General features: G+C 32.5%; 2 protein-coding genes across 3 annotated transcripts in view; both read right to left on the reverse strand.

Annotated features, from left to right (window-relative positions):
* LOC136040235 (ubiquitin carboxyl-terminal hydrolase 4-like) overlaps window positions 1-2,382 on the reverse strand; it is a 61,398-nt gene extending 59,016 nt beyond the window's left edge. Inside the window, exon 1 of one of the 2 annotated variants that reach the window (XM_065724437.1) lies at window positions 2,337-2,382. The gene's annotated coding sequence lies outside the window, so the exon portion shown is untranslated. The remainder of the gene's footprint in view (window positions 1-2,336) is intronic. The other variant, XM_065724436.1, reaches the window with a different exon arrangement.
* LOC136040238 (uncharacterized) overlaps window positions 1-15,183 on the reverse strand; it is a 218,125-nt gene that overhangs the window by 117,808 nt on the left and 85,134 nt on the right.

Here is a 15,183-nt window from a genome sequence, read left to right on the forward strand (position 1 = left end):
TACTCCTACAAAATGTCAACATGTCCCTATATTTTTTCTATAAGCCTATACACTGTATCCATATGCTCTAATACAATGTTTCGAGAATATTCCCGTGCTTTAATATAATGTAGTGAGGACTCCTCTTTAGCGCAATACAATGTTGTGAAAACTTTCCTATCTTCCTACACAATTTTGTGAGGATTCCCCTATTTTCCTTTAAAATGTCATGAAAACTCCATTATTATCCTATGAAAAATTGTGAAGACCCAACTGGCTAATCATGACAAAACATAAAAATATGGTGAAGATAGAAACCGAGGAAAGTAACAGCCAGTGGAAAAATTAAAAATTAACATTAAGTGCCAGTGATCTCTTGGTGGATGACAAGAAATTTTTCACTGTTCTATCTTATGTTTCAAAATTGATTGACAAACTGGGAAGAATCCTACAAGATCTTAACCTTAATGTCATATTTAAAAAATCAAAAAACAATACAGAGATTTTTCATCAGCGACAAAGATAAAACCAGCCCCATTCTGGGAAGTGGTGTTTTTAGAGTTCCCTGTGCTTTTGGCTGTTTGTTTTTTGTAAGTAGAACCCAACAGCAATTAGGGGAGAGGCTATTGGAAGACACTTCCTTAATCAAAAAGCAATGGGGTTATGCTAAAGGCCTGAGACTCTCAATTCCACCTTGGCTCATTGTGTGTATGGCAACCCAAACTATTTCATTTTGTTGAATATTACCTCTATTATTATCCATGTTAAAGATATCATCCAAGGTTTCAAGGAGGGAGTTAAAATAAAGAAGTACATTCACATAGAAGTCACCCTCAGTAGAAATAATGGAAATAATTTTCTAAGCCCCATTCATGATGAAATTACAAACTCCGATCGTTTTTATATCCGTTAACAAAATTATGTTCCGCAATTGAATAGAATCTTTGATAATACCCAACATGGCAAGCGATTAGCCTTTAAGAATACTTTATACAGGATGAAATTGTGAAATGTCATTTAGTCTTTTATATTATTAATTTACCCATTCACTGTTACTCTCAAAGGGTCATCTTATTTTGACTCTGTATTTATTTTTAGGTTTGTTTCTTTTATATTTTATCAATATTGTTCTGCAATAAGGAGAGTCAAGCGGAGGTGTTGACTGAAAAACTTGCATAAGTTGTTCTTATGTTCTTATTTTTTCTCTTGTTCACAATTTTTGTCAGTGTAAGCCATGCCAAGAGTAACCCAATAAAAAGCTCCCAGGATGTAATTCGTCCAAAAAGTAAAATTTGAGAGTGAAAAGGAGTTTGCGCCATCCAGGGAGTAACACCCTGAACAACGGCCTAGGATGTAATCCTGTCGAAAAAGTGAGGTTGAGAAAAAAAGAGTATTCACGCCATGCAGATTACAAAACCTTGCAGACCTTAGGAAAAGTAGCCTAAGAAGCAATTCTGCCGAAAAATGTCAAGTTTAGAGTGGTTAAGGAGTTTATGCCATGGAGAGGGTAACAACCAGAAAAGCAGCCCGGGATTCTGCTGCAAAGTGAGCTTTAGAGTAAAAACGGAGTTTAAACCATGCAGAGAGTAACCCTCTGGAAAGTGGCATTGGAAAAAGTCTTGCCAAAATGGAAAAATTGAGTTTGAAAATTAGTTTACGCCATGCACAAAGTAACCCTCTGAAAAGAGGCCTGGGGTACTGCTGAAAAAATATGGTTAAGAGTAAAAATGGATTTTACACTATGCAGAGAGTAAACATCTGAAATATGACCCAGAATAGAATTTTACCAAAAAAGTAAGGTTGAGAGTTAAAAAGGATATTACACCTGGCATAGAATAACCTCCTGAAAAATAGCCTGGGACTCAATTTTTATAGTAATTCCCTCGTAATCCTACAATTTTGCTCGTAAGTATCTATCTCGCTTTAACCAAAACGGCTAGTATTGACATAGCCAAAAACGAGAAAAGACTTTTTTGTGCAAGCATTTTTATTAATAAACAAACTTATTATTAGAGCTCTTTATTATTAGGCCAGTAGTGTGTATGCTTTGAAATGATCTTTCTAAGGGATACTTTCGCAAACTCATAAACAAAATACGTTTCAGGAGATTGTGTTAACCAATGGTCAGATTTTATTTGGCTCTTAGCTTAATGGGATATAAAAAAATATGGCTGGCTTAGCGAAACTAAAACTATAATTCCTTTGTGTTAGGCTTTTGCAGAAAATTTTATCAGTATTGCTACAAAAAAATAACACTTGTGTCTGACCATGGTTTTCTGGAGTAGATCAATTTTCAAATGCATATCACTTGATCCTTTTTTTATATTTAAACTAAAATAGGCAAAAATTGAACTCACAGTTTATCTATTTAATATTGCCGGATACTTCCTTCTAAAGAACAAAAATAAAACTGTTTATTTTGTGATGTAATTTCAATGCAAGATTGTAAGTGATAACCTTATTTTTTGATAAGAGTTAATACTGTTTATTTTATGTTGCGTGATTTTGTTAATACTTTTAAAGCAAGATTGCATATGATAAACATTTACATATCTTTGGGATATAAATGATTAATGAAACATTTAAATTATTATAAATTAATCAAACATTGATTTAAATTATAAATTTAAAATTGATTATAATTAATTTTGATATTATAATTAATTATAATTAAATAATGAAAACATTAATTATAAATTAATGAAACATAATTATTAATGAAACATTTAAACATTATAAATTATTAATGATAAATTTTAAATGAAACACTAATTACTTGACACTGAAATTTTGACTATACAGGCCTTTTTCATTTTTTGTCAAATGTAAATTTCTATTAATTTATTACCGAAAGTTATTTTTTGAACTGAACCATTTCCTATTTCAACGCAATGTTGTTATTGATTGTTTTGTTTTTTTCGTTTATAAGACTTATAGGATTCACTTTTGAGTCAACTACTAGCATATTTATGCGAACCATTGTTATATAGGCTATTATAAACCATAAATCGATAACCATTGACAATTGATAGAGGCTTTTATAAACTTTGCTCTCCTTACATTTGTCCTCTCCTTCTCAAGTAGTGCTGCAAACCCTCCAGCAAAGAAAATATTGGGATATTATTTATTATATTTGTGGGATATTATTATATATTAGTGCGATATTAATAGTGGGATATATTTAAATACAGCTGTTGTAAAACTGTATATAAAATTCACTATCTATGAAGCTTTTGTCTTCTATGGCTAACCTATTCTTATATAGTTCTCTATGGCTTATCTTCCTTTTTCGATTAGCCCAGAATACTAGAGATTTAAAGGTTCCTTGAATTAAAAGCCATTCAGGGTTTATAAATAGAAGAAAACAAGACATAATGAAAGTTCTTAAGCCGAACTGGCCAGACATGACAATAAACAACAAAGAGAGATAAAACTCTACAAAAAGAAAACTTCAAACGAGACGACGGCCAGTAGAGAGGAAAGACTAAAACGTGTTGTTTTAGTATTTCATCTCTAATGGCCGTCGTCTCGTTTGAAGTTTTCTTTTTGTAGAGTTTTATCTCTCTTTGTTGTTTATTAACAAGACAATGAAAAGTTTCTTCCTTTACACTGGGAAGTAGGTCGGTGAAGGTCGTTCAATACCTTAAAGGATCATCCTATTTCGTCTATTACATGTTTTTTTATTTGTGTGACCAAACTATTCAGAATTGATTGTGTGTCTTGTCATATTTGTAAAGCTTAGATAAGAAATGCAAAAAGAAAAACAGCAAATTAACACCTAATATCCCATGAATTCTTGGAAAAACACATTCAACGTCTTCAGTTTTATTACAGACATAAATATTGAGACTTATTAAAAGTTACAACACAAAAAAGCGTAGATTTTTTTTTCTTGAATTGAGTAGAATTTTTCCTTTAAAGTTCAATAAATGGCAGTCCCATAAAATATTCTAGTATATCTGCTTACAAAACATTAAAAATCAGCTTAAAATAAGTATCATTGAATGATTTTATAGCTTTTGGAGTTTTCTGTTGTGGTAACTGCCTTGATTGAAAAACTTTGAAGAGACAGTATGTACATTATTTATGCTGTATATACATTGATTAAACAGCGTGTTGCTTAACAAGTAGTAAGAGATTGTTGATTTCCTATGTTATAAAATGGAGTTTTCTTATGGTTTTCTATGAATCTAACAATTATTAAGAGATTCTAGTTTTTCAGGCAATGGACATCGCAAAAATTACAAAGGATAAAATGACACTAAAACATCTACAATATTCTCTGATTGTTTTCTAATTTGGGAGGGAAGGTCTTTCGTTTAAAGTTGCATTTTAATATCAAGGGGCTCCTGCTCTCATTGAGCCATCGCATAAATTCAGAATTAGTTCTAAGGGAGGGATGAATGGGAGTTGAAGTTAGAAATAGATGTATAGTTCTTAGGCCCCTAACAAGGATTTCTGTTTTTGAATCAGAAATTCGAAATTGCTATGTTCTCAGTTATTATTTCATGGAACATTTCTGGCTTACGCTGTTATTGCGAAAGTAAGAACTTTTGACCCCATTAGTTCTAGTTGGTGCTCATTAGATCAAAAATTGATACTGAGAGTCCTTTCTTATAACTTGGAATTGATTGGAGATCATCCAGTCACGGGGGGAGAGGCAGTAGTTTTCAGGGAGGTTCCGATTAAGGATTTTCAACAGGTGGTATTTTCAGCAGGGAGGGGGCTCCTTCCATGGGAAGGGGTATTTTCCTCATGAGGTATATTCTGGGGAGTGTTTTCTGAGGGGAGGTATTTTTCGGGAGACAAAGACTGGCCACAGTTTAGAGCAGTGGTTCCCAACCGTTTTTGGGGCATACCCCATCTTGGTATTCCAAAAATCCTATTGCCCCCTTTGTAATATTTAAAAATTTTTATTGAAAGTTTTACATGTATTGCCTGAAGGATCCTTAAAAAGCTATACTAGGTATAATTTTTTTAGCCGGCCTCTAGGCATACTTTATGGCATACTTAGGCGTACCTAATGAAAAGTAACGTTTGAATATAACATATTATCTATAATGAATGATGTCATTATAATACTATCATGTATCTCTTTTGCTTTTTAAATGCATATTATTGTGATTTCATTCGAAAAAAATGTTGTTGTTTTTTTTATTAAGGCTCTAAAGAATAGCCAGGTCCTTCCCATGACCTACCGAAAATTGCTATGCCCCACCGACGGGACCTACACCCAACGTTAGAGATGACAAACCTAGAAGAATCGATTTGAAAACCTTTTTGAGAAAACAAGTTTTTCAAAGAAAAATAAAGAGTTCTATTACACCAAAAAAGAGTTGAAATAAAGTCAAATATTCTTCCATGGCTTAAACTACCACAATTCACCATCAATAAATGAAAGAAATCCGAAATGAATGGGAATTACAATGAATAACCGAGTCAAACTCAAAACGTGTAGAAATCAACACGAGCAGGGCCGACAGCCACCAAGCCTTGTGAAGGCCAGGACATAATTTAAATTTTCCTAAAAAAGAGCATTTTAAATGTTTTCAGTTTTTTAAATTTAATAAATCAAGATTAAGACTTTAAGGAGTAAGTATAAGTATAAGTATTTTAACTTTCAATCCAGATTCTTTTTTTAGCTTAGTTCAAATTATATTCTGGCCTTCAGAAGGAATGGGGTGTGTCAGCCCTACTTGTGTTAATTTCTACTTCTTTTGAATCTGACTCAGTTGTCTTTTGTAACTTCTTTTTGTCTCAATTTTCCATCATTTATTGATCGTGGTTTGTGATAAATTTACGATTGGAAGATTATTTGACTTTAGTTTTGTCCATTTTAGTCTAAAAGAATTCCTGGGACTCGGTTGACTTGGCTCGGTTATTTGTTGTAATTTCCTTTTTTTTTGAATTTTCCATCATTTATTCATCATGGTTTGTGATAATTTTACGGTTGGATGATTATTTAACTTTACATTTGTCCATTTTGATTTAAAAGAATTACTAGGAAAAGAAAAGTTAAAACACAGGAGAACAATAATTCTTCAAATTTTTCATTTTTATTTTCAATCTTATATTTTCTAATCCTATATTATAGATTATTTGTTGAACAAAAAGAGAAAATAACGTATGACATCGTCACTGAATTCTATCGAATGAAACCTGACTCCTCCCCTCTTCTGTCCCGATAAGAAAACTATTTCTGGTACGGTGTTCTTAGCTGCAAATGTCTATCCTACACAAAAATAATTTTAAATTTGATGTTTTAATTTTGTATAGCTGCGAAGCCAGCGGAAATACATTGCTGTCATCTACAATTTTCCTACTAATGAATATATATATATATATATATATATATATATATATATATATATATATATATATATATATATATATATATATATATATATATATATATATATATATATATACAATACAATATATATACTACCATCAATATTTTGCATCCTCTAGGAGTGACTCCTGGCCAGGGTTACCAAAGATGCAGTTTTTGTTGAACTTTTTAATGCACAGTTAACATACAATATATATACTACCATCAATAGTTTGCATCCTCTAGGAGTGACTCCTGGCCAGGGTTACCAAAGATGCAGTTTTTGGTGCCAAAAAAGTGATTCTATAGTGATTTTCATTTTTAGTGATTCTTTGTTTGATTTAGTGATTTTGTCAATAGTCTTGTCATTTATGTGCTGATAATAATTACTTTTTTGATAATATTTAATGATTTTTACTGGTAATAGTTGAAAAGTTATTTTTTTTTATAAATACCTTTTTAAGGCAATATAAAAAATCACTAGAAACAGTGATAAAACAATAAAGATGGCAACCCTCGACACCACAATAAAATGCAGCGACGGCTTGTTTTGAACTGCATGCACATATAATACAACAGTGCTGATCAATCCATACCCTCCTTCTAGATAAAAATTTGAAGACAGAAATAAAAGCCAAGTGAAAGACTTTGTTTTTACTGGTCAAAACACCTGAAATAACCAATGATTATAACATTCTCCATCTGACACAGGAATTCTAAATAAAGACTGGTATTTATAGCAAATGATCAACTTAAGAGAGGGGGTATGCTCCTTGACACTTTCATATTTTTTTAGAATAGTACTCCCCCCCCCCCATAACAAAGTAAATTTCAGAGCACGTGGCTGTTACTTGTACTTTCCATATAAATCGTCTGCCTTGGAGTTTTGTAATCACTTTGTTCAAAAGGAAAACTCAGTTTCAAGCCAAGCAGATTCAATCAAACAAAGCATAGTGAACATCCAGTTGAACAGTTCACACCAAAGAAAGGGAAGCAACAGAATATGGGCGTTGCGCGGAGCTCAAAGGAAGTGTAATAGTACAAACACTAAGTCGTTTTGGCTAACTTGGAAACAGCCCATATGAGAGAGCAAAATATTTAAAACAAAGTCAAGATTTAGGATATGAAAAAGAAATAACAAGTAGCCCTAATAAGAACAGTGCAAAAGTTAAGGGTAGTAAAGACACAGGAGACGATTTTCAAAGGAATAGTTTAGGGTTAATTTCAGGGGTTAATCACAACTTTCCAACTTTTATACTTAAAAAATGATGGAGGGCAGACATCTACAAAGGAATTTCCTTTCGGGGAGGGGATAAAAATAAAGACTTTTGTATAATCTGAATAAGAAATACCCATAGTAATGGAAAAATTTAATATTTCAATAGGAAGGGTCCTGGGTACCAAGTCTCCCTTTCCCTGTTTGTATAACTGATTGGCGGATCTGTGATAGAGCTATGAGAGTCTATCATTTGAATAAGAAATTTGTTTGAGAAAGATAATGAAATTTTACGTCCCCTGTATCGAAAATTTTGAGCTTTCCCCTAAATTGTATTCTAGAGCGTTTTTATGGACTGCCCTTTGCTGAATTTTAGCTGTTTAAATCTGCTTTGTTTAATAAAAATAATAGTCACTCCTCCTAATGATAATTTTTTTCTTAAACTAAATGTATCTATGTAAAAAAAACGGGAGTGGTTAAAAGTTTTTTCCAAGATTTCAATGAAAGTAATTTTGGACTTTGAGTTTTCTGTCATTCATTTGGATCTTTTATCCAGGCTCTACAGATTATCAAAAGAGCACTTAATCAATTCTGAATAATTTGGCCCCAAAAACAAAAAGAGTGTATAATGGAGGAGATAGGGTGATCCTCCAAGTAATCAAATCCCCTTCAGTCAAAAAAAAGATATGGTGCTAATGAATAAATTAATTTCGATAAATTAATTAATTAGTCATACAATGTTTTTATTACAAAGTCCTGTGAGCTTCTCCATCTTCTGTAAGAGAATCAATTCAGCAAATCCAATGGCAGCCTTTCAGTTCAGGAATTTGTAAATAGTGTTCTGTTTCAGTGATTAGTTTCAAAATTCATTCACGTTAACTGCTTAAAATCTAAGAAAAGAAAGGATTAATTACATTAAATTTAACAGTTTTACAGTGTACTGTTTTTATTATAATTAATTAATTTACTACTTAAACTTAAAATAATTCATAATAGTTAGATTCTACTAATAAAATTTAGGGATAGGAAGATTGCATAAAATCAATTGACACAAGAAGCAGGGCTTCCAGGGTATGAAACAAGAACAGGGTAGGATACAAAATATTGTTTGGGGTGCACGACTAAGATTTGGGTTTTCCATTGGTATTTGTAATCCTAACCTTTGTAATTAGCAGTATCGTCCATTCGCAAAAATTTAGCCATAGGCAATATGAATTTTTCAAAATTTAGGGGAGGAATTTGTCGTGTTCTTCATTTTTGTAATGACAATAACAAAAAGATATTTTTCAATGACCCCCCCCAAAAAAAATATTTACTCAAGAAGGGGGAACTTTGTGGAGACATATCACCCCTCCTCCCAATTGACACCAGTGGTAAGTGGTTTAGCTTTGGAACTTTTTTCTGTTGGGGGGCGGGGTGCCCCGTGAACCACCCCTGGCTCATTGATTTCGTAAAAAACGATAAAAAACGTTTTTTTGCAACAAGACACATTGTGTTGACAGTAAAAATAAGGTCCGGTTTGCGCAAAAGCATATTGTATAGTTAGTACTTTTTTTAAACGCTTTTATTTAACTTTATACTAATAAGTAATTTATGTATATTATTTAATTTAATTTTATCATGTAATATTTTATTTAACTTATCCTGATTAGTGGGATAAAATGATCCAAAGATAAAATTTTCGAATTTTTTCATTGCGCTTAACAAAAACAGCTTAGCAAACGTTTTTCTTTTTTTTACAATTACCTCAAAAGAGTCTTAATATCACAGTGGACCTTTAGATCACTTACCGCCTAATGATCCCTCTTCAGATTAATCCGAACAACCTCTCATAAAAAATAAAATAAAAACTTGACTTAGGCATGTATTTTAAAGGCTACAATGTCACTGAATAAAACTTCAATGACCTTCTTTTCCCGATAGCTGGTGTAGAAAGATGTAATAATGTAGATATTCGACTAAAATCTTAAAATAATCGATCAGCTCAAATAATTATTTTTTTTGTAACAATCCCCCGGTTTGTTAGAACTTCACCCATATTTTGTGACAGACTTGTCACTACTATATGTTTACAAGAACCGAGAGATATAGTCTTTTGTTGTTTTAAATGACGAGCTATCGTTGAATTCGCTTGATAGCTAAAACTGACCAATTTGGTTCAGTTGACCTTGTTTGGCTTTTCAATTGACCTTGTTTGGGCCACTCTGTTATTTTGCTGCAACAGAATAATTAATTGTATGTCAAAAGAGTTAAAGCACGTTTACATGAAATTTATCATGATTTTACTTCACATAAGGTTCTCTCGTAGGATCGGTAGTTTGAGAGTGATTGCTCACTTGGTACCTTAACCCAAAAATAACCTAGTTTGTATTATTTTGCCAAGCCAGAGGTTTGGTAAATTAGAGTTTGGTCATTATTAAACTTATTTGATCGAAAAGATTTACTTAGTCACATTACACTTAAGGGGTTTTACCACCGCCTAATTGTTTACCGACAATATTCGCTAGCAGGTAATTGTTTGGATGGCAAAAAGAATTGTCAGCTAACTTGAAATATTTTACTTTAGATTCCCAAACTTCTATTAGATTTGTTAAAAATATTCTCTAGCAGAAAACATATTCCTAAACAACAAGAATATCATCAACGAAGCGGAACCAGAGAGAGAATTTTACAGGGAAACTATTCAAGCATATTTTTCTATGAAATCCATTTAAAAATTTGCCAAAAAAGGAGACAAAACAGTGCCCATGGGTGGGCTCTTGATCTGAAGGAAAAATATTTCTTAGAACATAAAATATAAAGTGAAGTTGTTATAAAGAGACACAAGCGTCATTATTGTGTCAATTTCCAAGGTTTTATAATCTAACCAAGCAGAATTATTTCTTTTTGTAAAATTTTCTTTGTAAGGCTTGTTCACATTTAAGGACATCACTTGATGTAAACATGGAAACTGCATCAAAACTAGATAAGATAGTTTTTTCCTGTTATACTTATGATTTTCCAGCTTGTCAACAAAATATATGGAATATTTTATATAAGATTTTTAAGTGGTTAGAAGATGCTTAAAAATACAACCAGGGACAAGGTCCCCCTTGGTCCGCGCCTCCTATGGGGGTACCTACATCTCTATAGAGCGTTCCCCTATCGCCACCTGGGGACATGCTGGGTGGTTTGGGGGAGTCCCCTAAAGAGCAGTAGACTCATAACGCTTTTCTCTTTTTTTGAGTAGATAATATTTTGAGGAGCCTCGGGCTACTCTCTACTAAAGTAGAGAGTAGAGAGTAGATAAGTACTAAAGTAGAGAGAAAATTTTAACAATTTAAACCCACTTAACGATTTAACGGTTAGAAGCAAAACTAAATACAAAAGAACAACCAAACGGTAAGCATACGAATAGAATGTTTGTGTAAAACTGCCTAAACTCGTTGAAACGACTAACGAATAACAATTTAAAATCTAGTTAATGATTTAACGATTAAAACCTCAACTACAGGTGAAAAAGCGATTGAACATACAATTAATAACTCTGTTGCTGCAAAATATCAGAATGGTCTAAACAAGGTCTAGTGAAAAGTTCAAACAAGGTCAACTGAGCAAAATTGGTCAATTTTCACTATCAAGCAGATTTAACGATAGCTCGTCATTTGAGAATACAGAAAACTAAATCTGTTAGTTCCTGTGAACATATAGTAGCGACAAGTCCGTCACAAAATATATGCTAAGTCCAAATAAAACGAGGGATTGTTACAAAAAAACTATTTGAACAGATAGATTCATTTAAGACTATAGTCGGATATCTACATAGTTGGATCTTTCTACACCAGCTATTAGGGAGAGAGGGTCAGTAAATTTTTATTAAGTCACATTGTAACCATTATAATACATGCCTCAGTTGATTTTTTATTTTTATTTTTTCATGAGATGTCGTTCAGATTAATCTATAGAGGGATCATTACAGGGTAAGTGACCTCAAGGTCTCATTTGATCTTTACACGCGTTTGAGGTAATTGTAAAAAAAAATGTTTGCTAAGCTGTTGGATTAAGCTCAACGGAAATCTATTCACATAATCATCATTTGAAGCTGATTCAGAAATGGTAACTATTAATTCAAGTAATCCTGATGGTAAGAGTTTATGGCGAATATAAACTTATATAAATTTCGAAAAAAAACTGTAATTGCTAATAAATGATGCAGGTTCGAAATAAAAACCACATATAGATTTTTTTTGGTTTTTTTGACCAAAATATTCGTCAAAAAAGCAAACTATTTTTTGACAATATTTAAGAATTCTGAATATTTGAGATACGACCTTAAGACGTAACATACATGATGAACACCAAGTATTCGGGATATCAATGGATATTCTTCTTTGTATTCTGGATTTATCGGGTACTTCGTCTTCTTTGAAGATTTTATCTTTGGACAATTTTATCCTCTAATCAGGATAGGTTGAAAATAAAATATTGCATAATAAGATAAAATTATGTAAATTACTTAATAACATAAAGTTAGATAAAAGCTTTAAAATAGAGTACTAGTTGTTCATTATGCTTTTGCGCAAACTGAAGCTTATGTTTATTTTCAACACAATTTTTCTTGTTGCGAAAATTCATTTTTTTAATCATTTTTTTAATCGATACACCAGGGGTGGTTAATTGGACGAACACTCCCTCCACCGTATCAGAAAAAGGTCCAAAGTTAAACCACTTACCAGTGGTGTCAATTGGGAGGCAGCGTGATATGTGTCCGTAAATTTCCCCCTCCTAGAGTAAAAAAATACATTTTAGGGGTTGGGGGGGGGATTTTCATTGAAAAATCCCTTTTTGTTATTTTCATTGAACTAATCAAAGGAAACTACAAAATCTTCCCCTAAATTTTGAAAAATTTGTGTTACCAACCCCAAAATTTTCACAAATTGACGCTACTGCTAATTACAAAGGTGAGGAGACTAGAAATACCAGTGGGAAGCCCAAATTTTGTTTTGTTTTTGCCGCAGAGACTATCTCTGAAAATACGCAAAAAATAGCTGAACTAAAATAATACATTTTGGGTTGTATTTTTTTTTTTGGGGGGGGGTGTAGGGTGGTAATTAAAAAATATCCTTTTGTTATTTTCATTGAAAAAATTGAAGATAACGACAAATTCCTCCCCAAAATTTTGAAAAATACATGTTGCCAATCCTTAAATTTTTACCAATTGACGCTACTGCTAAATACAGAGGTGGGAGATTAGAAATACTATTGGAAAGCCCAAATTTCGGTCGTGCGCCCCAAGCAATAATTTTTTATCCGACTCAGCTCTTGTTTCATATCCTGGAAGCGCTGCTTCTTGTGTCGATTGATTTTATCCAATCTTCCTATCCCTAAATTTTATTAGTATAATTTAACTATTATGAAATATTTTAAGTTTAATTAGTAAATCAACTTATTCAAATCAAAACATAACACTGTAAAACTGGTAAAATTAAACTTAATTAATAATTTTTTTCTTAGATCTTACGCAGTGAACGTGAACAAATTTTGAAACTAATCGCTGAAACAGAACTCTATTTACAAATCCACTGAAAGTAATAGAAGAAGTCACTGGAAAAATTCGGGCAAGCAACGGGTGGTTAACTGGGCAACCCTCCCCCCCGTATCAGAAAAATGTTAAAAATTAAACCACTTACCAGGGGTATCAATTGGGAGGCAGGGTGATATGTGTCCGCAAAGTTCCCCCTCCTAGAGCAAAAATGCAATTTTTTTTCATTGAAAATCTCTTTGTTATTGTCTTTGAAAAAAAATCCTCAGCTAAATTTTGAAAAATACGTGTTACCAAAGCCTAAATTTTCACAAAGTAACGCTATTGCTAATTACAAAGGTGTGGGGATTAGAAATACCAATGAAAGCCCAAATTTTGGTTCTCTTGTGCATAGACTACCTCTGGAAATGCGTGAAAAACAGCTAAACTCGCGTATTCTTTGGTGTTACAGATATTTACATTTGGCAACTGCACAGTAGTATCGACTTCATAAATTCGGCAGAAGAAGCAAGCACTCAGAATATATTACCTATTTGTTTTCAAGTACAATTTCAAGTACAACTTATTCAATTAGAATCTCAGTAGTCCTAAGCTTAAAATATACCCTTTTTTCTTGGTGGCGACCCTCTGACAGTGGAAACAGCGCCCTTGGATCTGCAGACACACACCATATTAGACTAAACCAATCAGAAGAGAATTATTGGAGAAGGCTTTATATAACCACACGAATTAAAACGCTTTGTCCTCTTGTATCAAGTTTAATAATAAATCGAGTTGTCACCGAATTTTGGGAGCCGATTCAAACTAATTTCCTTCCGTTAAAAGTGCTAACAATTGATTGACTGGTTCCTTAAGAACTCACAGTAAATAAATTTATAAATAGAGATTAAAACGTTTAAAAGGAGGATTTATAGAGAAAAGTTAGACAAAGTCTATTAAGACAGCAACAAAACTTAGTTTCTGGCCCTAGAAGAGGATAATATCAAAATTGGTAACAGCGGTACTCCAAGTCCGTTGCAACTTTTGTTTAAGTGGGGGAAGATAAATAAATCTACAAAATCTTGGTCAAATTTGTCCTCTTTCCCTTTAGAAGGTGTGTGTTCAGTTTGTTCAGTGGTTGTTTCTAACGTAGAAGTGAAGGAAGGGTTTGAAACAGTGTCCATTTTAGGATAAATTTTTACACTATTTACCATTCTAGAATTTTCTTTCACTTTGTTACCAGTTCCAATATCCGTATCATCTATAGGTTAATTCTTTAGAGCACTAGTACCCTAGTACCCTAGGTTAATCATCTTTTAAACTGTGAGATCAAACTTCTAACGTTTAGGGTTAATTTAAATTGTGTTATTGAAGTAATCCTTACACAACTTTTAAATTAATTCATTGTAGTTACTTATAATTCTTTAAGATTTAAAACGTTTCCTACGCTAAGACCTCATAAAGAAAGAACCATCATGAGTTTTAGTAAAAATTGGATCAGAGAATTAGAAAATTGTTCTAGAAAAAGCTAAAGAAAAAAGATTAGACCAGAGTGCACAGTCTTTAGTAAAAGAATGGGCGCTTTAGAAGAGCCATATAGTGACAGCCCTATAGCAAATGGACTTCAAAACTTGCTAATAGAACAAGCACCCCCCCCCCCCGTCTCGTTACTAACATACCCAAATGAAATTCAATCTTTGATTACAACTTTTAATCAAATCCAAAGGAGTTTGGAAAAGAGTGATCCTGCTATGATTAATCAAGCGATTTGCTATACACGTGGAGAAATTCAAAGATTTGTAACAAGTCTAGATGTTTTTAAAATTAGAAATCTAGACCATGTAAAATGACATCTAAAAGAATCGTTTTTAAATTAAAAACAATCTACACAAAAACTTTAAGAACTTTTATCCGAGAATCAAAGACCTTCTGAACTAGTACATCAGTTCTACTCCCTAATTAGGGGAAAGGCACTTGACTATGCACAAAATTCTCCTGGTGTAGTAGCAGACGACGTAATTATTGATATTTTTAAAATTGGTATGCTTACTTCGATCGGAAGAAGAGCAATACAATAAGCTAAGTAAACGGATGATAAAGATTAACTATAAGTGCTTGCAAAAAGATCTGAACTTTTATTGATTTAATGTATTGGGA

This window comes from Artemia franciscana, chromosome 20 (genome assembly GCF_032884065.1).
Source record: "Artemia franciscana chromosome 20, ASM3288406v1, whole genome shotgun sequence".
Classification (NCBI taxonomy): domain Eukaryota; kingdom Metazoa; phylum Arthropoda; class Branchiopoda; order Anostraca; family Artemiidae; genus Artemia; species Artemia franciscana.